The sequence below is a fragment of the Lepidochelys olivacea genome (assembly GCF_965140295.1).
Source record: "Lepidochelys olivacea isolate rLepOli2 genome assembly, chromosome: 2".
NCBI classification, from domain to species: domain Eukaryota; kingdom Metazoa; phylum Chordata; order Testudines; family Cheloniidae; genus Lepidochelys; species Lepidochelys olivacea.
The window spans coordinates 74,348,050-74,371,849 of NC_140412.1; the positions used below are offsets into that span (position 1 = coordinate 74,348,050).

The following is a 23,800-nucleotide window of genomic DNA, read 5'->3' on the forward strand; positions in this document are numbered from 1 at the left end:
CCTGGAGTAGGTGAAGCACATGTCAGTAATGACGGTGACCCAGCCAATATACTAGTTATTATAATATTACTGGTTTGAAAGGGAGATGATTAAAAATCCACCTGTTCCCCACCACCTACCAGCTAGATGGTCAATAAGACATTCCTCGTTCATTATCTCTCCTATACCTAATTATGGCTTTGGACTGCAAGCTCTTTAGCATTTCATTCTCTGCCCTTTGTCTTGTAAACTTCAGACACTTTAATGCGCTCTGTACCCTCTGCAGTGCTAGAAAAACTGCATTACTAAGTGAAGAACTATATCGGGGGAAAGTCCTATAAATCTCTGACTAATAGGAGGCTAGAAGCTGCACAATTCAAATACCAGAAATCTACTTTCAGATAATCTGGCAACTTTTTATAACCAGTAAACAGTTACTAGTTTTTCTTGGTAATCATTATAACATTAATCATGGTAGACCCTTGGGACAAAAGTGTGGTTTTAATAAGCATGTTTATGGGAAATGCTTTATTATTTAGCAGAACAAAAATAACAATTAATTATGATGTCAGAGAGGAAGTCTACCAGTCTCTTATCCAAAAGATTTGTCATATTCATTTATCAACATTTAATGAAGTTTCCATGGAAGCATATAATGTTTGAAACCAAAAATCACAAAGGATGGGGCCTTGTATATTATATTCTGGGTGCCTGGTTTCCAAATATGCTAAAATATAAACAACAGCTACATCCAAACCAGAGAGCAATTGTGATCATCTCCTCTGTGTGTGACACTCAATACATATGAAATTACACCAGGTGGGTGAACAGAAAGAGAAACTGTTCTAATAGCTGCAAACATGAAAGGAAATGTAGTCAAGAGCAGATGTACTCAAACTTTGCACCACTGCGAGCCACATTAGCAGTTTGCCCCCTAGGGTCTCAGGACTACGCCTGCCTGGCATACTCACTGAAACTACGATTTTAAAATATATCTCAGACAAGTAGGATGCCCAATTTCCATTCATTTTAGTTGGTTGTACATTTTAAAAGCATGTACTTGTAGGCGGTGTTTAAAATCAGCCTACAAGTACATGCTTTTAAAATAAAAAAGAAAGGTGCACACAGTAAATTTTTTAAAAGCGTCTAAGTCAGTTAGGAGCCTAGGTCCTATTTTTTAAAAGTGAGTTAGACACTTAGGAACCTGAGCTCTAGTCTGCACTTAAAGTTTTACTGGCATAATTATGTAGCTAAGGGGTGTGATTTTTTTACTGACATAAATGTGTCAGTAAAAGCCTTAGAGTAGATACAGTTATAGTGATACGTTGTGATACTGATATAGGTTATTTTGTTTCGCCAAACCAGCATAAGTTTTACCAGTATAAGATCATCTGTGCTAGGGCATTTTTGCATCTAACTTTGCCAGCATAGTTATAGCAGTACAACTTTAAGTGCTGACAACGCCTAAGTGAAAATCAGCAGGCTGCTAAAAATTAGGCTGCTAAATGACTATGTCATTTTGAAAATAGATGCTTTTGGACACTTTAACCACAACCTTCATATCTGATTGTACTTCTGCCTTCCATGGTAGATGAGTAGAAAATTCCTGATTTAGTTCACAAGCCTTAAAAATATAAGAACATACATAAGAACAGCCATACTGGGTCAGGCCAATGGTCCATCTAACCCAGAGCCCTGCCAAATCTGCTGTCAGTGAACTTTGGCATCATCCTATGGTTCAAGGGAGCTAGTGGTAGGATACATTTAAGGGAGCTGTGTAGGATGCCTTTGAACTTCCCTGCTCTAAAGGAATCAAACAGTACAGTCTTATCCATTTTTCCTTTACCTAAGAAGAATGCAGGCTTATTAAAAACAAAAAAATAAAGTTTGTCAGCTTAACAAAACAAAACATTAACAGTTCTGTTCTCTTTTCCTAATCTAGGGGCTGCTCATCTGAGTCACGTTTTTGCAATGCCAGCTGGCACGCCAGCCTCTCCTCCAGCTGGAAAGACATCAGATCATTCCTGGTTATTATCCCAACAACTCGGTTCTGTAGGTCAACAACTGTCAGATGGCGAAGCCCCAAGGTCCGAAAGATGATGTATGTGCATTGCAGAGAGAAATGAGCCTGAACTGACACCGCTGATTTGTTTATGTACGGCTCCTGCAAGACAAAGAGAGAGAAGGTGGGGGTTGGAGAAAATAAGTGTGTAGCCATTCCTGTTGCAGCAGGCTTCATGAGTGGTGGGGGGTTAGATTACTACACATTCTTTTTTTATTTCAGCTGTGCCCAAATCAGTATAAAGTACACAGTAATAAGCCCTTTCTTTTCCACTAAAAGATCAGGTTCACATTAAGCTGTTATGACTGGAATATAACCAAATCTCACAGGCTGGAACAGCTAAGCTGAGCTCCATTGATATGATCTGAATTCCTGTTTGGAAATAGTAAATGACCAAGTATTTATTAAGTCAAAGAGATGTTTAATAATTGCTCTTTCATTAAACAACCCATTTATGACATCCTGTAATATTCTTTAGTTAATGTTAGTAAAAATCAGCAAATCAGAAATATATACTGCATGAGAGAGGACAAAAAGAAAAATTATATACTATGAGGTCTGCTGGGTGCTGAATGCTGATCATTGAATCCCACCTTAGACATAAATGTTTCTAGATTTAGCTATAGCTAATTTGGTAAGTTTCCCAGGTAAATATTGGTATTTTAAGTAGGTGTTCACCAAGTTTCTATATCTTACCTATCCATACAGCATCCTACTCATAACTTGGGCCAAATTCTATCCTTGAGTGCATATGGGTGCACAGGGAAATCAGTGGAAGCTCCCCACACCCACCTGAGGATGGTGCGTCTTGTAGTCTCTCCAGGAATATTTTTGGATAGTGGGTAGATTGGAACCAGAGGAGAGAGAGCATTCAGATTTCTTTGAAAAATAATTTTTTTAAAAGGACTAATGAAGGGCAAGATCCACCCAGAAAGTATTAGGAAATACAAATTGGACCTTTCTGCAACAGGGAGGCCCTCAGCAGGATTCATCCTCATAGGTCAGTTTGAGTTCTGACCAGGAGCTCTATAGGAGCCTATCAGCAAAGGCCATCAAGAGTTTGCTGCACTGAATCAGTGCATCTCTCAACTGCCCTGCCCATACCCTCACCCCAGCCATTTCTGGTATCTAGGCCACCTGGCAAAGTGAGGTTACAGCCACTTTATCCTCCACGAACTCCTCCATAGTAGACTTTCCACCACCAGAGACTCCATGCATTGGCTTATGCCTAAGTTAAGGTTGTATTTCACCCAAAAGGAAACACTACAAATATGCTCTCAAGCTCTTTCTACAGGCATTTTTCTCCCGTTAGCCCTGACCTGCTATATGGCTATTTGCCAGAGTTTCTTTTTCTGGTACTATGAAACAGATTTCCTTGCTTCCCATTGTCAAACTTTTGACATTTCTTGGTGCAAAACTGACTAAAACAGTGTGAAATGGGCAAGGTGTAACATAAAAAATGCAGAAACACCTCGCTGATTAACCTAGTAGGGAAATCAGCAAGTGTTGGTTAGTAGTTAAGATTAAAGCTCAGTGAATAATGCACTTTGTAGTTTGTTGGGAATTTTGAAAAATTGAAAAAAAATTGTTTCGTAAACATAATATTACAAACATAATATTAATTTCAACAACAGAACATTTTGTTTCAGTTTCAACCTTTTCATCATTCTGGAATTTTTAAAAAAAAACCTTAAAAGAAATTTTGAAAACATTATTTCAAGTAAAAATATAGAAACATTTCATTTAAAAAAATGTCAAAATAAGATGGGTCAACTTTTTTCAGAATTTTGGAGTTTGTGTTTCTTTGATTTTTAATTAACAATTCAGTGAAACAAACAAATTCATGAAATGTTTCAGTGCCACTGAATCTGCATTTTTGCAAAAGAAAAAAAAGTTTTGGCCAAAAAATTTTGCCCACTTCTACGTGCAGCCCAGATAGTCATCACAGACAAAGTAGTTTCCTTAAACCAAACAAATGTGCATGCTTTCCCTTGAAGGAACTTTTTTAGGGTTACCAACTTTTGTAATGAAAATTTCCAATTTAGCTGTCAGTTCAGGAAAAAAAAATGTCAAATCTGTTGAAAAATAGAAGCCTTAAATATACCTTCTTGCCAAGTCAAGTCTTCAGATGTACTTCACATTCTCCATTTAGTCTATTTAGAGAATAAACTATACTGCGGTTGAATAATAATATACTCCTTAGTATTCTTTTGTCTGGTCTGCAGTCACATCACCTCTCCAGATGTAATCTAGTCAAATCTCACAAACTAAATAGGGCCAATAGTGGTTGAGAGACTAGCAGGGAAAACTCAGAGGCTGCAGGAAATTAAATTCATTATCAAAAATCCCAAGCAAAATCTTTGCCTACTGCCAGTTTAATCAGCTGTAGGGAAATTTCTAATTAATGATCCACAATGAAGGAAATGAGCAACTACTTTTACCTTCACATTTCTCTACCATTTTGAGGAGCAGATAACTAAATGTGTAAAAACAAACATGAAATTCTTTAAACGTTTCAGAAGCAGAAAGCTCACAAAAGGATTAGTGGCTTCACTGGATCACCAGTGGATGAAGAGAGCAATTAAGGAAGATAAGGACACTGTTGAGATGCTACAGTCCTACTTCTTGTTCAGCCAATCGCTAAGAGAAACAAGTTTGTTTACATTTATGGGAGATAACACTGCCTGCTTCTTATTTACAATGTCACCAGAAAGTGAGAACAGGTGTTCAGATGGCACTTTTGTAACCAGTGTTGCAAGGTATTTATGTGCCAGATATGCTAAACATTCATATGCCCCTTCATGCTTTGGCCACCATTCCGAAGGACATGCTGACATGCTGATGATGCTCATTAAAAAAATAATGCGTTAATTAAATTTGTGACTGAACTAGGGGGAGAATTGTACGTCTCCTGCTCTGTTTTATCCACATTCTGCCATATATTTTGTGTTATAGCAGTCTCGGATGATGATCCAGCACATGTTGTTCGTTTTAAGAACACTTTCACAGCAGATTTGACAAAATGCAAAGAAGGTACCAATGTGAGATTTTTAAAAAATAGCTACAGCTCTCAACCCAAGGTTAAGAATCTGAAGTGCCTTCCAAAATCTGAGAGGGACGAGGTGTGGAGCATGCTTTCAGAAGTCTTAAAAAAGCAACACTCCAATGCAGAAACTACAGAACCCGAACCACCGAAAAAGAAAAATCACACTTCTGCTGGTGGCATCTGACTCAGATAATGAAAATGAACATGTGTTGGTCTGCACTGCTTTGGATTGTTATCAAGCAGAACCAGTCATCAGCATGGACGCATATCCTCTGGAATGGTGGTTGAAGCATGAAGGGACATATGAATCTTTAGCACATCTGGCATGTAAATATCTTGCGACGCCGGCTACAACAGTGGCATCTGAACGCCTGTTCTCAATTTCAGGTGACATTGTAAACAAAGAAGAGGGCAGCAGCATCTCCTGCAAATTGTAACCAAACTTGTTTGTCTGAGCGATTGACTGAAGGAGGACTGAGTGGATTTGGATATAATTTTACATTATTTTATTATTTAATGCAGGGGGTTTTTGTACATAATTCTACATTTGTAAGTTCAACTTTCATGACAAAGAGATTGCACTACAGTATTTGTAATTAGGTGAATTGAAATATACTATTTCTTTGGTTTTTTTACAGTGCAAATATTTTTAATAAAAAATAAATATAAAATGAGCACTGTGCTCTTTGTATTCTGTGTTGTAATTGAAATCAATATATTGGAAAATATAGAAGACATCCAAAAATACTGAAATAAATGGTATTCAATTATTGTTTAACAGTGCAATTAATCACATGATTAATTGAGATTAATTTTTTGAATCACGTGATTAATATTTTGAATCACTTGACAGCCCAATACGCATTACAGGTCATAAATTAACTTTATCAGCTCAGAAAAGGGACCTGGGGTTCCCTGTAGACAGCTCAATGAAGACCTCTGCTTAATGCGTAGCTGTGGGTTAAAAAAAAAAAAAAAAGCTAACAAAGTGTTAGGATGCATAAGGAATGGGACTGGAATAATACAAAGAATATTATAATAATTGTATCTATATCAGTGGCATGGCCTCATCTGGAATACTGTGTGCAATGCTGGTCAACCCATCTCAAAAAGAATACTGCAGAACTAAAGGGGTAGGGGCGGTCAAAGAAGAGCAGTGAGAATGATCAAGGGCCTGAGAAAACTCACAAATGAAAAAAGAGATTAAAAAGACAGATTGTTTTGTGACTCTTTCTCAGGATGCCCAAAATTACAGGTTACCATGCCTCTACCTCAGTAAGAGAGAGATTTGCTGGTGCTAAACTGGGTGAAACTCCCTGTTAGCCCAATCTGCTAGCTATCCCAGACAAATTTCTCAGGACTCTGATGGCCCTTACTTTGCTTTGCAGGTAATACGTGATGCACCCCTAGTCCTAAGCCCCTGAAAGATCGTTCTCCCGGAGTACCCAGCCCCTGTCACTGGACACTCACAAAAATTACCAACTTCATAGATTCTAAGGCCAGAATAGACCATTTTGACCATCTAGTCTGACTTCCTGCATAACACAGGCCATAGAACTTCCCAAAAAAGTCCACTATCTCCAAAGAGAGTGTGCACACCAGCTTGTTTGATTCACATTTTGCTAATATTACAGCACAGAGATCTACTCATAAAACACAGAAGTTTATTAACAAAGACAGAGGTTTAAGTGATATAAAGCAAGGATAATGAAAACAGAATTAGTTACAAATGAAACGAAAGTACAACACACTTCTAAGAGACTAAACATAACTTTAGCAAGCTACAAAATCCTTTGGATAAAGCCATTTTCTTACCCTCAGAGTTTTTCTGTAGAGCTTGCTGGTTTTCAATCAAATCCAGATCCAGATTTTCATGATTTCCCCTACTCATTACCAGAGGTCTCCTCAGTCAATGGATAACAGAACGTCCTTTTGCTTCTTCTTCTATTTCCCAAAGTTCCTAGGGAGTTTATTCCCAGAAACAGGGTGAACCGCTGGGGTTCAGATTACAGTGTTTTCCCAAGCAGAGTTCACACACCCCTATCAACCTGGCTTTTCCTGTTGACTTCCATGCAAAGGTAGTTCCCACTGTATTTGGCTCCACAATGCTCAATTTACATGAGAAACAGGGAGATAACTACCTTCCCTCCTGTCTGGGAAAAAAACCTGTTTCTCCTTTTGTTTGGTTACAGACTTTAAAGCATAATATCAGTGAGTATCCATAATTCTTCATATAGTACTAACACATACGTTTCACAATTATATTAATGGCTGTTATGTTACCAGTTTTCATCTGATACCTTACAAGACATTCTTTATAGGTAAATACTATGACAGCAATGTGTTAGGTGTAGTGAGTTTGTCAGGCCTGTTAAGAGTAGCTGTTACATGACAGTGAATCCTTTGCCAGTTGGAACTGTGGGGCTCTTAAGGTCACGTTTACTTTGGAAAGGAGAAAGAGAGGACAGAATAAGATAATGAATGATATCAAGAAGGTAGATCAGGAACTTGGGTTCTCCCAATCCTATAGTATAATACAAGAACAAGTGAACATTTACTGAAACTGAAAGAAAGGAAATTCAAAAACAATAAAAGGAAATATGTTTGCACCCAATGTGTTATTAAACTGTGGACATTGTCACAGGAAGTCATTGAGGTCAAGAATCAAAAGGAGATGAGACATTTATGTGGACATCAAGACTATACAGAGTTATCACAATTCATAACAAACATGTAGAAGGGATATTAAACCTTATGCCTCAGGGTTTAAACCCATCTCTAACTATTACAGATCAGGATGAGATCCATGTAAGAGGCAGGTTATCTTGGAAGGGAGGCAAGGTTCTTATGCTTTCCTCTGAAGCACCTGTTCCTGGCCAATGCCAGAGACAGAATACCAACCTATATGGACCTCGGTGTACGGGGAGACTTTGGCAAACCAGTAAAGTACCTGAAACCACTATGACTTATTGCTAAAAGCAGCCAAGTCAGCAGGCCGTAAATTAGCCAAGTCAGCAGGCTTAGCTTAACCAAGGCAGGAGGGGAGGGGGCTTTTTGGGTACCACAGAAAGGGCAGCTTGACCCCATGTCCTTCCTGATAAGAACTGTGTTGAAGTTGCTGATACATGCATCTTAGAAGAGCAGGATGTGCCCCAGGAATGTCTATTGGGGCCTCAAGGCTACAAACTCTGGAAAAACCCACAGCTGGTTAATCGATAATCAGAAGGAACCTCTCGCTTGACCATTGAAACTGCTTACTTAACAAGTTTGCTTTAAGGGACATGTCATTCTATTACTAATGTGTAAATAAGGGGGAAAAGTTTGAGGTAGTGGGACTCTTCAGGACTGGACTCTCTCTTTCTGGATGCATCTTGTGTTTCCCTGCGGCCTCTGGAGAGCCACACTCAGCTTTGGTAATTATCAAGGGTTGGGGGTGTTTTACTAACCTCTTGAGGACGTGTGTATAAGTGCTTGAGACTATGTAAAGTTTAGCTTTAAGTAAAAGCACTCTTGTGTTGTCCTCTTTGTGCCAGCCATCTATCGGTCGGAGGGCCGTGACTCCCCTGATTTATTTCCTGACACCACCTCGCACAGAGTAAAAGTTACTAAGAGCTTTGGGTTGAAAGAACCCTGGGTAACATCGGGTCTGACCCAGTATGGCAATTCTTGTGTTCAACAGAATCACTACAGTGAACTCAAGCAGAGCTCAAAATATATATATTTTTTACGTAAAAACCCTCTAAGTCAGTCCCAACTCTGAATTTCCCAGGGTGCCACATTTTATCCTTGTCTACTCTGTGCATTGTAAACTCATTGAGGCAAAGACTGGTTTTATTTAATTAATTATTTATTTTTCTTAAGCTTTGTACAGTGCACCAAAAACTATAATGTGCTTGGGCCCAATATTCTGGTGCAGTATTTAGGAAATAAACATGGAAATGCTTTCTGTTTGCTTTATAATGCTAAAGGAGCCAAATGATGACAGTTAAATGATCTATTCCATTAACGTTGTATCTTTTGGTCAATCTGGAATGTATTTTAATCAAAAGCCCCCTTGAAATGGTCTCCTTTGTTGTATTTTCTTGTTGGCTCATTTTATCAACATCTGTTACGTTTATACAATATGAATTAAAACTCTGGAATGCTCTTTGTACTCAGCTACTTTTGTTGAGAGTGTAACATCCCAGGATCGGCAGTGTTTATGTAAGTCAGTGCGGCTGACACAGCCATCATAAACAAATGAGAAAATATAACAAATACATTGTTCATGGAGGAAATGTTTGTTTTTAGAGTTGGCTTCACTCTTACCAGATTGATGAAGAGTTGCTGATACTGAGGATCTGTACTGTAGCGATTCAGCAGCGTGGTCGCCTGTGGTGGATCAGGCAACTTCTCCACTGTTATCTGCAATAGGCAAGATTCTATTTCTCCGTCCAAACCTTTCTAATTTGACTCTAAACCATATGATGGATTTTCATCTGCATCTGTACATCCTAATTTATTTTTACCAAGCTCACACTTAGGATTTTTTTAAATCCTTTCTTCATTTTGATAAATTAACTTAGCACTTCTATAGTTCTTTGCACCTTTGTTATGCTTTACCAACATTAATTAAAATTTGCAAAGGTGATTATGCTCACAGAGCTAAGTATTATCTGCCCCATTTTACAGACAGGAAACAGAGAGAAGATTGGAGTAGCTGATTTAAGGACAGTGTCAGAGCCAGGATTAGAACACAAAAATTTCTGGCTTCCACTCCTGCGTGCCTCCCAGGAGCGCCTGTAACTTATTGCAGTTTTATCTGGCTGTTTATGGGCTCCCCTTTTATTTAGTTTATAATTTTACTACTTATTTAACAACATATTAATAACTATTTTCATTCCTAGTACAATCCCTGGACATATCAAATAAGCATCAATTAACCAAATAGAGAAATAAAGAAAAAAGTGATTACCTTTTGGTAGAGGAGAAGAGGACAGCAGGAAAGAGAATCATGGTTAGTCTCTGTTTCAAAGACGGGTTCATGTTCCAGCAGCATGCATAGCTCTAACCTAGTTTTTACAAGGAATACATTCACCATCAAAGCCAAATTTTAAAAGGTCCAACGTAATAGATTATGATCTCCAGAAACTAATGCCTGACAATGCTAAAAATATACAGATATGATGAGTCTAATATTAGTGGGGAATACATTATTTATACAAAGCAAGTTTTGCTTTCCTAGATTTCCAACAAAAATTGTGTGCATGTCTTCGGGTTTTGGTGTGGAACTCCTCACAAACCTACATTTTTTTTAAATGGATTTATCTCCACTACATTTTTATTTTTTATCTGAATTAATATGATTGGCAAGAACTGCTTATGTAGTCTGTCTAGTTTGTTCCAATCAAGTCATAATTGCAGTTACAAAGGGGGTCAGGTTTGTCATCTTTGTTTGTATAGATTTTTTCAGTTCCACCTTATGTCCACATTAAAGCATGAGACCCATGTTTGTAAAATTCTTTCAGACTCATTGTGGTTTAAATAAGGGGTGAAATCCTGGAATGCAATTACTTCAGTGGGACCAGGATTGCACCCACGATCTGTGTGAGACATTCATCTTTGCTGTCTGAATCAAATTCAAATGGCCATCTTTATCGATATATGTAAAATTTGTGGCCACAGAGGTACACCTGGAATAGCAATCACACAACTTTTAATTAGGAGTTCGGCAGGGAAGAGATTGAAATACAAGGTGACTTTTCTAAACGGGGAAAGAAGAATTAGGGTCAAAGCTCCAGTTCACAAGTTGTTGTTATAAACTCCCATCAGTGTTCTCAGAGTGCAGAGTCTAGGGGAGTGTAATATGCTCACGTACACAGGGTTGAAGATGGAGACCCAACCTCAGATCCCTCGCTTCCAGACAGGAAACAGTAGGAACACTATCACTGCTCTCTAGTGAACCTTCTGGATGACAGAAGATGAGGCACTGACAGGCTCCCAGATGGAGGAACATCCAACTTTCCTAAGCCAGAAAATGATCAGAATGGCATGGGTCCTTCGAAGGTACTAGCAGTCCTCCTGGCTGATATAAGGGAAGACTATAATAGACTCCAGCAGGAGGAACATCCCCATCTCTCCCCAGCCAGAAGGAGGGTCACATGTCTGGTGCTAGTGGGGGAAACTAATGGAGGGGGATCCATCTATGGTGGGAAATGATGACAGAAACTTCCAGGATACGTATCAGTGCATAGCTCAATTCGTAGGCAGTAGGAGAAATTTAAATAAAGGGGGACTATGAGGAAAAATGACCAAAATATTTAATGAATTTGAAAATGAAAAACATCAGCAATATAGTGTTTTTCCCTCTGATTCCTGGGACTTTTTATAAAAGCGGGGGGGGAAGAAACGCATGTTGCCCATAGTAGCTAGAGACATGACCAAGTCACTAGTTTTGGTTACCTGGAAGTAAGTTAAAGAGGGATTTATGCTTTAGATGAATATACAGTAACTATAGATTTGCTGATCCAGTTTAATAGTGATTCAAGTTGTTCTTGGTTTACTCAAGATAATCTCCAGGAGACCGTGTTTCTCAATCTTGTGTTATGGCAGATAATCATAGAATATTAGGGTTGGAAGATACGTTAGGAGGTCATCTAGTCCAATCCCCTGCTCAAAGCAGGACCAACATCAACTAAATCATCCCAGCCAGGGTTTTGTCAAGCCAGGCCTTAAAAACCTCTAAGGATGGAGATTCTACCACCTCCCTAGGTAACCCATTCCAGGGCTTCACCACCCTGCTAGTGAAATAGTGTTTCCTAATATCCAACCTAGAGCTCCCCCATTGCAACTTCAGACCATTGCTCCTTGTTCTGTCATTTGCCACCACTGAGAACAGCCTAGCTCCATCCTCTTTGGAACCCCCCTTCAGGTAGTTGAAAGCTGCTGTCAAATCCCACCCTCACTATTCTCTTCTGCAGACTAAACAAGCCCAGTTCCCTCAGCCTCTCTTCTCTTCTATTTGTTCAGTATTTTGTAAAACACTTTTCATCAAACCTTCCTGAAATTTAAAATGAGATATTTCGCCCTTCTTCCAGGGCTCTCAAAGAGCTTTAGGATTATTAAGCATCCCTGTAAATGGGGCATATATATATGCCCTTTTCACAGATGAGGTACAAAGAGATTAAATGACTTGCCCAAGGTCACATAGTAAATCAGTGGCAGAGCCAGGAAGAGGTCCCAGGAGCCCTGAGTCCCAGTCAGCTGCTCCAACCATTAAACACACTTTCCCCTCCCAAGAAAAATGAGTAAATAACTAAACATAGCTCAGATTTACTGTTGCAACAAAATTACTCACTCCACATCCCCCCCAAACAACCTTTTTTGGCACTGACATTTTTTAAAATCACTTTCACATTATTAATGAGAGCAAAGCTCTGAGACAGCCCTCAGTCTGTACCTAACTAGTGCAGTTATAACTCTTGATAGACAGGTTTCAGAGTAGCAGCCATGTTAGTCTGTATTCGCAAAAAGAAAAGTACTCCTTCTCTTCTTGATAGACAGTTGTTTCTGAAGATCAGCAAGTACTCTTCCCCAAAACAGATACTACAGCCTGGGGACATGGACAACATGAAAATCCAGTAATGTCTGGTCTTTAATAGTATTATGCCCTCTGCTTGCAAGGATCGCCTGTTCAGTTATACTTATTGGTTCACATTATATAACATTTTTCACAAGCCTCCGAATCACATTAAGTAACTGTGAATTATACACCTGGGGCCAATATCTGCCCCCAGATATTCATTTACAACTCCTATGGGATCATTTCATTCACCACTGAAATGCAGCCACCTTCAGGGAGCAAAACTGTATGGTTGATCTCTGGGCCAGAATTCTATCTGTGGCTTTCAACGATACATTGCTATACCAACTAGACATGGGCCCCAAATGCTAAGTTTTGATCCATAGCGGTACTTTTCCAAAGTCTGGAGGTGTTCATATCCAGGATATGGTTTGAGCCTGTCCATGATACAAACCCTTTTGTTTTCCACTTTAACAGTGTCAGACTGGAGGAAAAAGCAGGCAACATTTACAATGAGCTTAAAGAGCAGAAACATTTGCTCATCACCAGTGGTTTCTTGGCTGGTTTTCGCAGCTTGCAATTTGCTCAACCGTTCTTAACTAAACTCAGTGGGGAGTCACTTAGCAGGGCTTTGAGAAGTGAGAGGAATTTGGCTAGTCAAAAAAGGCACACAGAAACACAATGAAGGAAATTGTTGGAACATTTCTGATAAGAATCCAATTCTATTAAAGCCTGCCATATTCAAGAGAAAAATGAGTGCACATTATTTGATTTAGGCCTCCAGAAGTCATGCTTTGGAGGTATAACATCACAACTCTTTGATGTTACACACAACATCCTTCCTATCACATCATCAAGCCTTAGAAAGAGCAGACCAAACATGTTCCTTGCACTATTTTTTGGACTTAACAGGAAGTGCTAGGATTCAAACTTGGACTCAGCAATTGTTCGTTTACTCTGTTTATTTAAGAAGGAAGAAAACCCTTAAGTAATGAATCTCATTTCAAAGACACTGTTGCAGTTTGATATACTATATCTGTTACAAAACATGCATCACGAGGACACACATAATTAAGATAACACATTATTATCACGACCTCCAAGTGTTACATTCGGCATGATACTCAGGAATTAAAAGTATCTGACAACTTAGAGTGTCACCCTTTTCTTGTCAAAAAAGCCTATTTACCAGAGGACACTGCAAATTCTGTGCATGGGGGACTGACATAAGAGGAACACAAGCTCAAAAATAGCTATAAATACAAAGACAGTAGATTAAACAATCCTATCACTGGCAAACCATTCAGGGCATGATTCTTTCACCATGAATGTAAAGGATAGCCATGGATTTTATTGAGAAAATTGGAGAACCTGGAGTATTTATTTCAGTTTTTTCACTGAAGTTTAAGACCCATTTTTTCTTCATTAATTCACCAAAGATACCTGCACTGCTTCTTGCATGTGTATTTTGTTTCTGAAATTTTATTGTCTATGTGTGGCTCGATATGGACTGTGAATTAATGTGTGTCATGTATGAAGCAGAGCACAGTGAAGGAACTTAATATAATTATCCCTCCATCTGCAAAAAGAGCCGCTTCTCTGTTGCATCTTCATTAAGGCATGATCCAAAGGTCCAGTGACAAGTCTTGGTTTCAATGGGCTTTGGGCCAGGCTCCATATCCTAGCTATGCTTTTTGTAAAGTAAAGGAGATAAATTTCAAAATAGGATGATAAAATGAGACAGAAGCCCCTCTGTGGTCTCTAATGATCCTAATTGTGTAGGGGTGCTGCTGATTGCCCCATCCACTGCACTGGCAGGCAAATCCTTAGTTAGGGTTGCCAACTCTCCAGGACTGCTAATCTTTAATTAAAGATTAGGTCATGTGATGAAACCTCCAGGAATATGTCCAACCAAAATCATCAATCCTATCCTTAGCTGGTGTAAGCTGTAAAAGCTCCATTGAAATCAATGGCGCTATGTCGGTTTCCTGCAACTGAGGATCTGCCACCATGTACCTTCAACTTTTTACAGAAGTCAATAAGAATTATGGGTGCTCAGCACCCTACAGGAAACCCTCAGCAGGACTGGATGATAACTGTACTACTCAGTAAAAGTTAAGCACTTTTTCTAATACTCACGGTAATGTGGCCTTCACAAGATAATACAATGGCAGAGACTTTATGCATGCAACTATAAGAGGGATAACCAGTTTGAGGCAAATAGGCCTACTTCTCTGAGTCATTTATATGCTTTGTATTAACATAGCTGCTGTTAAACTAGGAAAGATGATTTTCACATGTGTTTCTTTAAATTGTGGAAAAACTGACATTTTTGTAAAATGGGAAAATGATTTATTAAGTTTGGGGAGGATTAGCAAGGGGATGAGGATTAGATCCCTGGGTACATGGCATAGCTAGAGAGCTTAGATTTTTCATTTACGACAGGAAAATCTCAGAACGGTTAGAGGGTCAGTTCAGGTTAAGCAGCCAAAATTGCCAGTGTTTATCCAAACCACTTGAGCCTACAAACTTGGGCTGGAAACTGTAAGAACAAAAAGAAAAGGAGTACTTGTGGCACCTTAGAGACTAACCAATTTATTTGAGCATAAACTTTCGTGAGCTACAGCTCATTTCATCTGGAGTACTGTCATGGATGGTTATAAACTGTTCAGGAAGGACAGGCAGGGCAGAAAAGGTGGGGGAGTAGCACTGTATGTAAGGGAGCAGTATGACTGCTCAGAGCTCCGGTACGAAACTGCAGAAAAACCTGAGTGTCTCTGGATTAAGTTTAGAAGTGTGTGCAACAAGAGTGATGTAGTGGCAGGCGTCTGCTATAGACCACCGGACCAGGGGGATGAGGTGGATGAGGCTTTCTTCCGGCAGCTCACGGAAGCTACTAGATCGCATGCCCTGATTCTCATGGGTGACTTTAATTTTCCTGATATCTGCTGGGAGAGCAATACAGCGGTGCATAGACAATCCAGGAAGTTTTTGGAAAGCGTAGGGGACAATTTCCTGGCGCAAGTGCTAGAGGAGCCAACTAGGGGGGGCGCTTTTCTTGACCTGCTGCTCACAAACCGGGTAGAATTAGTGGGGGAAGCAAAAGTGGATGGGAATCTGGGAGGCAGTGACCATGAGTTGGTTGAGTTCAGGATCCTGACGCAGGGAAGAAAGGTAAGCAGCAGGATACGGACCCTGGACTTCAGGAAAGCAGACTTCGACTCCCTCAGGGAACAGATGGCCAGGATCCCATGGGGGACTAACTTGAAGGGGAAAGGAGTCCAGGAGAGCTGGCTGTATTTCAAGGAATCCCTGTTGAGGTTACAGGGACAAACCATCCCAATGAGTCGAAAGAATAGTAAATATGGCAGGTGACCAGCTTGGCTTAATGGTGAAATCCTAGCGGATCTTAAACATAAAAAAGAAGCTTACAAGAAGTGGAAGGTTGGACATATGACCAGGGAAGAGTATAAAAATATTGCTCGGGCATGTAGGAATGATATCAGGAGGGCCAAATCGCACCTGGAGCTGCAGCTAGCCAGAGATGTCAAGAGTAACAAGAAGGGTTTCTTCAGGTATGTTGGCAACAAGAAGAAAGCCAAGGAATGTGTGGGCCCCTTACTGAATGAGGGAGGCAACCTAGTGACAGAGGATGTGGAAAAAGCTAATGTACTCAATGCTTTTTTTGCCTCTGTTTTCACTAACAAGGTCAGCTCCCAGACTGCTGCGCTGGGCATCACAAAATGGGGAAGAGATGGCCAGCCCTCTGTGGAGATAGAGGTGGTTAGGGACTATTTAGAAAAGCTGGACGTGCACAAGTCCATGGGGCCGGACGAGTTGCATCCGAGAGTGCTGAAGGAATTGGCGGCTGTGATTGCAGAGCCATTGGCCATTATCTTTGAAAACTCGTGGCGAACCGGGGAAGTCCCGGATGACTGGAAAAAGGCTAATGTAGTGCCAATCTTTAAAAAAGGGAAGAAGGAGGATCCTGGGAACTACAGGCCAGTCAGCCTCACCTCAGTCCCTGGAAAAATCATGGAGCAGGTCCTCAAAGAATCAATCCTGAAGCACTTGCATGAGAGGAAAGTGATCAGGAACAGCCAGCATGGATTCACCAAGGGAAGGTCATGCCTGACTAATCTAATCGCCTTTTATGATGAGATTACTGGTTCTGTGGATGAAGGGAAAGCAGTGGATGTAGTGTTTCTTGACTTTAGCAAAGCTTTTGACACGGTCTCCCACAGTATTCTTGTCAGCAAGTTAAGGAAGTATGGGCTGGATGAATGCACTATAAGGTGGGTAGAAAGCTGGCTAGATTGTCGGGCTCAACGGGTAGTGATCAATGGCTCCATGTCTAGTTGGCAGCTGGTACCAAGTGGAGTGCCCCAAGGGTCGGTCCTGGGGCCGGTTTTGTTCAATATCTTCATAAATGATCTGGAGGATGGTGTGGATTGCACTCTCAGCAAATTTGCGGATGATACTAAACTGGGAGGAGTGGTAGATATGCTGGAGGGGAGGGATAGGATACAGAAGGACCTAGACAAATTGGAGGATTGGGCCAAAAGAAATCTGATGAGGTTCAATAAGGATAAGTGCAGGGTCCTGCACTTAGGACGGAAGAACCCAATGCACAGCTACAGACTAGGGACCGAATGGCTAGGCAGCAGTTCTGCGGAAAAGGACCTAGGGGTGACAGTGGACGAGAAGCTGGATATGAGTCAGCAGTGTGCCCTTGTTGCCAAGAAGGCCAATGGCATTTTAGGATGTATAAGTAGGGGCATAGCGAGCAGATCGAGGGACGTGATCGTTCCCCTCTATTCGACATTGGTGAGGCCTCATCTGGAGTACTGTGTCCAGTTTTGGGCCCCACACTTCAAGAAGGATGTGGATAAATTGGAGAGAGTCCAGCGAAGGGCAACAAAAATGATTAGGGGACTGGAACACATGAGTTATGAGGAGAGGCTGAGGGAGCTGGGATTGTTTAGCCTGCAGAAGAGAAGAATGAGGGGGGATTTGATAGCTGCTTTCAACTACCTGAAAGGGGGTTCCAAAGAGGATGGCTCTAGACTGTTCTCAATGGTAGCAGATGACAGAACGAGGAGTAATGGTCTCAAGTTGCAGTGGGGGAGGTTTAGATTGGATATTAGGAAAAACTTTTTCACTAAGAGGGTGGTGAAACACTGGAATGCGTTACCTAGGGAGGTGGTAGAATCTCCTTCCTTAGAGGTTTTTAAGGTCAGGCTTGACAAAGCCCTGGCTGGGATGATTTAACTGGGAATTGGTCCTGCTTCGAGCAGGGGGTTGGACTAGATGACCTTCTGGGGTCCCTTCCAACCCTGATATTCTATGATTCTATGCATACTGTGGAAAGTGTAGAAGATCTTTTATACACACAAAGCATGAAAAAATATACCTCCCCCACCCCACTCTCCTGCTGGCAATAGCTTATCTAAAGTGACCACTCTCCTTACAATGTGTATGATAATCAAGGTGGGCCATTTCCAGCACAAATCCAGGGTTTAACAAGAACGTCTCGGGGGACGGGGGGGTGTTAGGAAAAAACAAGGGGAAATAGGTTACCTTGTATAATGACTTAGCCACTCCCAGTCTCTATTCAAGCCTAAGTTAATTGTATCCAATTTGCAAATGAATTTCAATTCAGCAGTCTCTCGCTGGAGTCTGGTTTTGAAGTTTTTCTGTTGTAATATCGCAACTTTCATGTCTGTAATCGCGTGACCAGAGAGATTGAAGTGTTCTCCTACTGGTTTATGAATGTTATAATTCTTGACATCTGATTTGTGTCCATTTATTCTTTTACGTAGAGACTGTCCAGTTTGACCAATGTACATGGCAGAGGGGCATTGCTGGCACATGATGGCATATATCACATTGGTGGATGTGCAGGTGAACGAGCCTCTGATAGTGTGGCTGATGTTATTAGGCCCTGTGATGGTGTCCCCTGAATAGATATGTGGGCACAGTTGGCAACAGGCTTTGTTGCAAGGATAGGTTCCTGGGTTAGTGGTTCTGTTGTGTGGTATGTGGTTGCTGGTGAGTATTTGCTTCAGGTTGGGGGGCTGTCTGTAGGCAAGGACTGGCCTGTCTCCCAAGATTTGTGAGAGTGTTGGGTCATCCTTCAGGATAGGTTGTAGATCCTTAATAATGCGTTGGAGGGGTTTTAGTTGGGGGCTGAAGGTGACGGCTAGTGGCGTTCTGTTATTTTCTTTGTTAGGCCTATCCTGTAGTAGGTGACTTCTGGGAACTCTTCAGGCTCTATCAATCTGTTTCTTCAATTCCGCAGGTGGGTATTGTAGTTGTAAGAATGCTTGATAGAGATCTTGTAGGTGTTTGTCTCTGTCTGAGGGGTTGGAGCAAATGCAGTTGTATCGCAGAGCTTGGCTGTAGACGATGGATCGTGTGGTGTGGTCAGGGTGAAAGCTGGAGGCATGTAGGTAGGAATAGCGGTCAGTAGGTTTCGGGTATAGGGTGGTGTTTATGTGACCATCATTTATGAGCACTGTAGTGTCCAGAAAGTGGATCTCTTGTGTGGACTGGACCAGGCTGAGGTTGATGGTGGGATGGAAATTGTTGAAATCATGGTGGAATTCCTCAAGGGCTTCTTTTCCATGGGTCCAGATGATGAAGATGTCATCAATATAGCGCAAGTAGAGTAGGGGCGTTAGGGGACGAGAGCTGAGGAAGCGTTGTTCTAAGTCAGCCATAAAAATGTTGGCAGACTGTGGGGCCATGTGGGTACCCATAGCAGTGCCACTGATCTGAAGGTATACATTGTCCCCAAATGTAAAATAGTTATGGGTAAGGACAAAGTCACAAAGTTCAGCCACCAGGTTAGCTGTGACATTATCGGGGATAGTGTTCTTGACGGCTTGTAGTCCATCTTTGTGTGGAATGTTGGTGTAGAGGGCTTCTACATCCATAGTGGCCAGGATGGTGTTATCAGGAAGATCACCGATGGATTGCAGTTTCCTCAGGAAGTCAGTGGTGTCTCGAAGGTAGCTGGGAGTGCTGGTAGCGTAGGGCCTGAGGAGGGAGTCTACATAGCTAGACAATCCTGCTGTCAGGGTGCCAATGTCTGAGATGATGGGGCGCCCAGGATTTCCAGGTTTATGGATCTTGGGTAGTAGATAGAATATCCCAGGTCAGGGTTCCAGGGGTGTGTCTGTGCGGATTTGATCTTGTGCTTTTTCAGGGAGTTTCTTGAGCACATGCTGTAGTTTCTTTTGGTAACTCTCAGTGGGATCAGAGGGTAATGGCTTGTAGAAAGTGGTGTTGGCAGGAGAGTGGGGTGGGGGGAGGTATATTTTTTCATGCTTTGTGTGTATAAAAGATCTTCTACACTTTCCACAGTATGCATCCGATGAAGTGAGCTGTAGCTCACGAAAGCTTATGCTCAAATAAATTGGTTAGTCTCTAAGGTGCCACAAGTACTCCTTTTCTTTTTGCGAATACAGACTAACACGGCTGTTACTCTGAAACCTGTGTAAGAACAGTCTTTGATTAGATTTTGGCACTCTGACTTCCAAAGGGATCGTCTTGTGGGTGATGCACTGGACTTGGATCCTCAAATTCTGGGATCACAAACTGTCTATGCCACAAGCTTCCCATGTGACCTGGGGCAAGAAATTTAATCTCAGTGCCTCAGTTTCCAACTCTGTAAAATGAGGATCATCTTCCCTACCTCAACGGCATGTTATGAAGTCAAATATTTAAAGGTCGCAAAGTTCTCAGATACATATTTATTAGGACCCCATCACTGCAATAAGTAAATGAGAGAATGAATAAATAGACATAGTCCTAGCCTCAACGTGAAAATGCAGAGATCACACCAAAATTGGAAAATAAATGGGGAAATGCAAACTTAATATTTCTGAATTTTCAAAAGGTTCCATTTGGTTTGATTCTAGAAATGGACAAAAGCCCAGAATTGGATTCATATTTGTTCCTCTCCCCCAAAATCTGGTTTGTTACCATCCAGATTTTCAATTTTAGAACTTAACCACACATTTAAACTATAGAACAAAATATGTGATCAGTCTTTCCATACACACACCAGTTTTCCCCATGCCCATATTTGATTTCCACATTAACAACAGTCTGCACTTGCCTAAAAGCCACCCACATGTGGCTGAATACTTTTTTAATTTAGCTTTGTGAGTTAAGCACATACACTCTGCATCACTCTGGCTGTGTGGCAGAATCCTGCAACACCTGCACAATTATTTGTATAATGAAACAGGCCCACTCATTTTGAAAGTATCAAATAATGTTGTTCTTTGTAAGAAGTTTCACATTAAGATCCAAAATAAAAATCTCTGCCATAAACTCCGTAACCTTCCTCCATCTTCATTGCCCATGAGCTACACTGTCCTAGGAGTCTGACAATATATGGGGAGGAGTATAATGTCAAAGGGGTTTTTTGAAAGTGCTGGATTCAATTTATTTTAACAAGCAACCCAAATCAGCAATAGAGTGCTCTCAGTGAGTTGTTCTAATTTAAATGTCAGGTTCCTGTATACTGTATCTTTTTTTTTTTAAATCTCACATTTAAACTAACTGGGTCAGCTTTTCAAACTCAGGAATTTATGACATCATACAAACAAACATGTTCTCAGATCCCATACTTGTACTCAAATAATTTCAAAAGCACCTTTATATGCAGTCAACTACCCCATTTGCACACACGCAAAGTTTTCATGTACGTAATGTGCTTTTTTCTTTTATTGTTGGCTCAATTTAAATTCAGCATTTTAAAGTGTAGTCCACATAATTTGCTCATTTCTATCACTGATCAGTGCTCGAAGGATCACCATTATGAAGAAGGGATGATGGGAAGACCATGCATGATCTTCTAGAAGAAAAGAAAATCTTTATGCAATACATTTATCTCCTCACGTATTGCATGAACTTTGCAGCCTTCTGTATCAGATTGAGTAACTTTGCATTCCTGGGATCTAAATTTAGTATCCTCTCAACAAAGTGCCAGAAGGAAAAGGTTCTCCAACTTGCAAAATGACAAATTATTTCAGAGGGTGCCAGCAGAGAGAGACTTTGCTGATATTAAGGTAAATCTTTCCACAGTCACACTCAAGAATTACTTCACATATTAAGTGTTTTGGGCATCATGAATGTTAGGATCTTTTCTTAAACCTTCCATTCACTCCCAAACTGTTGCACTGCATTTTTCTTTCCAAATGCAAATGCTTCTCATACAAAATATAGGGACATTGGCTTATTAAAAGGGTGTGAGAGAATGTGTGTGTATATGTGGGGAGCCATCTGGTGAAGTGGATGCAAGTAAACTAGAAAAAACCGTCCCCTCTTATGGATGCATTCAAGTGATAGAATCATAGAAATGCTTCTATGTCCTGAACACATCTGTAACTTTTCACAGTGCCATATTCCTTTCCCAGCAGCACATATCAGCAGTCTTTACCCTGCCACAAAAGATTCTTCACTCACAATGGTTTCTATTCACTTTGCTGACCAGATACAAATCATACCTTTAATAAACTGCCATGAAATATACATATATACAGTACTTTGGAGCAATTATTTCCCTGTTAAAGGATGTTACTGTGTAATACAGCTTTAAGTTTTCAACTTTGTCATATTTTCTAAACTATGATCTCTTCGATTTACTTTCAGGTCTGTGACATTCCCCTTTACTGGAGTGAAAGCATGCAATAGCTAAACAATGTGGTTTGGATTTAGTGTTCCCATGCATCATCATGAAAATGTTTGTCTCAGCAATAGTGTCATTATTGTTACTTGGAACAGCTGCTCTACCATCTCTTTAAATTGAGGAAAACAAAGCATCTCCTTTCCTTACTAGTTTACAAGCAGGGAATTTAAAACAATTTAAAACAAGACTAGCCAATAGAGGGTTTATGAATATAGTGTTTCCTCACAAAGGAAGCAGAATGACCAGTACAACAACAACAAATAATAGTGTTGCAAATATAAATGCTGTTTGGTTCCCTCTGTTGGTAGCAATCTGGATCTGGATTTGCATCTGGATAGAAGGTTATTGGAAGTTCAAGCCCCACACTATAGCTTGGACTCCTGTGTGGACTGCAGCACTGGACATTAAAGGTGTCCTCTGAATGGAAAGTCAAAGAGAATTTTCTAATGGCTGTGTAGTTGAAGGTTCACTATCTCAATGCACATCCTGAAATGAGTAAAGAATAACCCTGGGTATCCTGGCCAGCATTCCCTGCCTAACTAAAACAGGTACTAACATCCAGTGCTGTGCAGGAACTGTTCATGAGAGCATAACAGCAGCTCTGTTTGTCTGTGTGGTAACTACCAGTTTTCCTGTTCTCCAGGAATGCAAACTTTCAACCTTTAATCACAAAAGGAGTCTTACTCACACAAGTAATACCAATTTTATTGAAAGTTCTCACGTGAATACAGACTACTCACATGATTAGGGCACCAATATGCTGGATCAAGCCCTAATTCGGCTTTTAAGCCAAGATTTTCAAAAGTCATTTTGAAACCCATTTGGACCCATTTTCACAAGTATGTACCTTCTTTCCCTCTGCACAACCCCCTCAGATTTCTTTCTTGATTAAAAGGAGGGATAAGCTTGTACGGAATCCTATGCTTACGTTTGGGTGCCTCAAACTTTTCAGTACGCAAAAGTATGATATACTTTAAAGGAGCCTGACTTTCAAACAATGCCAAGTACCAACTCTGAAAAAAAAAATAATAGATCCCTTTAAGATGTCTGAAGATGGACACCCATTATTTGAAGCATTTAGAATCATTAGCCACTTTTGAAATCTTGACCTCAGTTTCCACCTTTTCAATTAGAGGAAGAGTAAAAATGAACTAAGGTGCCTAAGTGACTGGGGACCCTAATTTCCATTTCCCAAAGGAACAAACTCAAGTTAGTTTTGAAAAATGGGACTTAGGCACCTAAAATCATTGAGATATTTTTACCTGAAAGCTTTTAAGCTGAGGTAGTTTGATCTGAGGGCGACAATTGCACAGGACACAGCCACTCCTGGTCCCGTGCAGCATATCCAAAACAGCTAAAATAGCTGCAACCAAAGTGAAATTGGTTTGTTTGTTTGTGCTTTGTGACAGTTTCAGTTTGGATGTAAAATTTTTGGCACTTTTATTTATT

General features: G+C 40.5%; 1 pseudogene across 1 annotated transcript in view; it reads right to left on the reverse strand.

Moving 5' to 3' along the window:
* Positions 1-1,561: 1,561 nt before the first annotated feature.
* The window catches only part of LOC311516739 (chloride channel protein C-like), a 112,364-nt pseudogene continuing 90,125 nt past the window's right edge, over positions 1,562-23,800 (reverse strand). The window contains exons 15-17 of the transcript XR_014714624.1: positions 10,042-10,138; positions 9,396-9,491; positions 1,562-2,143 (exon numbers count right to left, since the gene is read on the reverse strand). The product of XR_014714624.1 is annotated as a chloride channel protein C-like (transcript). The remainder of the gene's footprint in view (positions 2,144-9,395; positions 9,492-10,041; positions 10,139-23,800) is intronic.